The 3458-nt window shown below is 49.3% G+C and overlaps 1 pseudogene; it reads left to right on the top strand.

Moving 5' to 3' along the window:
* Positions 1 to 266: 266 nt before the first annotated feature.
* Positions 267 to 1110, top strand: LOC111159347 (annotated as a pseudogene).
* Positions 1111 to 3458: the final 2348 nt, after the last annotated feature.

The following is a 3458-nucleotide window of genomic DNA, read 5'->3' as shown; positions in this document are numbered from 1 at the left end:
TCAGTGTCCCCAAAGAAGTGTTCCCACCAGTTCTGTAGAGCTCATGATCTGTAAGCCTCTATCAGAAACCACTGACAATCCTAGGCTCAGAGGGAGGAAGGTAGAATCAAGGGAACCTTATGGCAAATTATGTCAGGTTTTCACTGCAGGCCTTACCCTCGTCATCCTCAACCAGTGATCTTGTTATCTTCCTGATATCTCAGATCTAAAAACTCCATCCAGAAACTTCCATGTAGAGATCTCCGAACCAGATGGGCTTGTGCCGAATGACTGCACTCAAGGTTCTAGTGTTAATGGTGGGCAAAGTCTTGTAAGGGTCCATCAACATCACCATACCCAGAATGTTCCTTCACCTGTGGTGGCAGGGACTAGGCTACCTCACGAGATTCCAGCCTCCACAAGCCCATGGACTTCTTCCTGATCAGTCTCTCAGCCCTGGACATCCTCTGCACCATGACCACTGTCCCCAAGATGCCATCCCTCCTCTTGCTTGGGGACCGCTTCCTCAGTTTCCCCGCCTGCTTCCTGCAGATTCACCTCTTCCACAGCTTCTTCTGCTCAGAAGCCTTCATCCTGGTGGCCGTGGCTATGACTGCTATGTGGCTATCTGCCGCCCCCTAGGCTATACCCTGTCCTCATGACCCGCACACCGATGCCACCCTGGCAGCCTGAGCCTGGCTCACTGCCCTCCTCCTGCACATCCCCACCGGGGTGCAGAATTCCTGCTTGGCCTTTGACAATGCAGCTCACATCCCTAACTGCTTCTGTGACCACCTGGCTGTGGTCCAGGCCTCCTGCTCTGACACCACATCCCAGACCCTCATGGGCTTCTGCATCACCATGGAGGTGTCCTTCCTGCCCCTTCTCCTGGTGCTTCTCTCCTGTGCCAACATCCTGGCTTTGGTGCTTCACATCAGCTCCCGAGAAGGACATTCGAAAGCCTTCTCCACCTGCAGCTCCCACCTCTTGGTGGTTGGTACCTACTACTCACTCATTGCCATAGCCTCTGTGGCCTACAGGGCCGACCTGCCCCTCAACTCCCACATCATGGGCAATGTGGTGTATGCTCTTCTCACCGCTGTCCTCAACCCTCTTTTTTTTTTTTTTTAAGATTTTATTTATTTATTTGACAGAGAGAGATCCCAAGTAGGCAGAGAGGCAGGCAGAGAGAGAGGAAGGGAAGCAGGCTCCCTGCTGAGCAGAGAGCCCGATGTGGGACTCGATCCCAGGACCCTGAGATCATGACCTGAGCAGAAGGCAGCAGCTTAACCCACTGAGCCACCCAGGTGCCCTGTCCTCAACCCTCTTATCTATACCCTGGGGAGCAAGGATGCCAAAGCAGCCATCACCAGTAGGGCATGTCCCCAGGACCCAGAGCATTCTGGGGACTCTTGATCCTTAGACACAACTAGCTCAGATCCCTGGACACTAATGACAATGTCTAGCATAGGATGAAAACACAATACATATTTTTAAATGAACTTCAGCAGTCTAAATTAGCCTCATTCAATTGAGCAAACAGCCAAAACCTGGGCCTCAAACACTGGATCAAGAACGTTTCCTTCTGGTGCTACAGAATAATTGTAGTTTTCATCAATCACTAATGTGATGAATACAACCATCTAATCATTCAGAAAAAAATTTACTGGATGCCAGAGACAGAAATGAACGAGACGCAGTTGCTGTCTTCAAGATAACCATGATCTAGTGGGGAGTCACATGCAGCAAATAATGGAAGATGATAGGACAGAGAGAAGCCAAGAGGATCATGGGGAACAAGAAGTTTGCATTTAATTCAATGTTAAATGTTTTTCCTATTAAGTTTTTTTATTTTTGGCACTGATGTCACTCGTTGGTTCGCAAGCACTTGTGTGTCAGAAATATAGTTGAGGGCAGGTGGGGGGCTTGAAATAATTGCCTAAGAAAACCACTGACTGCTCCGATCAAGGAGTGTTAATGGAGTGTTAATGGAGTCCATGTCCCTGTCCAAAAGGAAGGATCCGTTTTCAACTTGGATACCCAAGATGCTTCCTGCCAAGAGCCAGTGGAAGGATGGTAGAGTGGCTCCACTCACTGTCACCCACAGTGACCCCTTGTGGGGCATCTGTCTTTCCAGTCCCTACAGTTCAGGCTCGGTGGATTAAATGGTACTAATTCCACAGGAGACAAAGTAAATCTCACTAAATTTAAAGCTACGACAGCTGTCTGGCCATTTTAAGCCCACTGTGCAAGTACATCAGCAATCAGAAAAGGAGTTACTATACTTGCAAGTTACTATACTATACCTCCTGATCTTCAGGAGGGAATGAGGCTGCTCATACACGGCCAGGGCTGGGAGGTTGGCACTCAGGGACAGGAGCATTTCTTGTTTCTTCCGTGACCAAATTTAACTATAAATGGGCCACGAGAGCAATCATAACCAGGGCTCAAAACTGTCAGGGATGAGGGTCTGGGTCATGCTAGAAGGGAATCCATCCAGACCAACCGAGGTGATTGAACGTGAAGGGAAAGGAGAAGGGAATCTAGAATGGGTGGTAGACGAGAGAGAGGATGAGCCTCCCTCGCAGCCATGGGGCTGGCTACAGTGGCAGAGGCAGTAACTAATCCCCCTTGTCCTTGTCTTAGAAATTTTCCCCCCCAATTGTGACTAATCAGAATCCTGGAAAGCCTAGGTCCAAATGGAGTGAACTTCTTGTGATGAGTGAATGAAATCTGCGCGGTTTGAGTGATAGACCATAGTAGACACAGTTGGTGGCCTGCCCTCTAGCAGCTGAGCCTTGGCTGTTGACAGCTCACACGCATACATCTTAAGACATGGCTCTAATGCCCTGACGCTGATTGCTTCTCTTTGGAGAGGAAAGGGAACAAGAGAGTAGCTTTATGAGCTTTATGCAACAGTCTAAGCTTAGATGTCTGCTAGTGACTGTAGTTCTGATAAACCAGCTGGCATCCTGAGACCCTCAGAACCCATGAAACTTGCATCTTTTCCTTCAGGAAATAGACATCACCAGTGCCCTGGGAAATTAAATCTACGCAGGCAGCCTCTCCCCCTGAATATTGCCACGTAGAACACAGAGAGCTCCTGGAGAAATTTTCAGATAATCGTGTTTCACTCCAAGCAGCCAATATCCCTATCTCATTAAATCCTCCCTTCACTTCTCTGGACCTCAGTTTCCTCCTCTTGGGCTCCCTGTCTCCTTTGGTTCTTCTGAAGACCAGAGAGAATAATGTCAATGAAAGCTGTCCCATTGGCTGTAAGTTCTGGAGCCCTCGAGGGCTGTTAACAAAGCTGTTCTCATTATCAGCAAATCCCAGAGGTAAGTCCCGTCTCAACACATGCTCTAGGAGCCGCTAAGAAGTTGATTCTGGGGGCGCCTGGGTGGCTCAGTGGGTTAAGCCACTGCCTTCGGCTCAGGTCATGATCCCAGGGTCCTGGGATCGAGTCCCGCATCGGGCTC

Source organism: Enhydra lutris, unplaced genomic scaffold (assembly GCF_002288905.1).
Source record: "Enhydra lutris kenyoni isolate GAN:26980312 unplaced genomic scaffold, ASM228890v2 scaffoldscaffold68, whole genome shotgun sequence".
Classification (NCBI taxonomy): Eukaryota; Metazoa; Chordata; class Mammalia; order Carnivora; family Mustelidae; genus Enhydra; species Enhydra lutris.
Note: the sequence above shows the minus strand (reverse complement) of the source record. Positions and strands in the feature narration are given on the sequence as shown.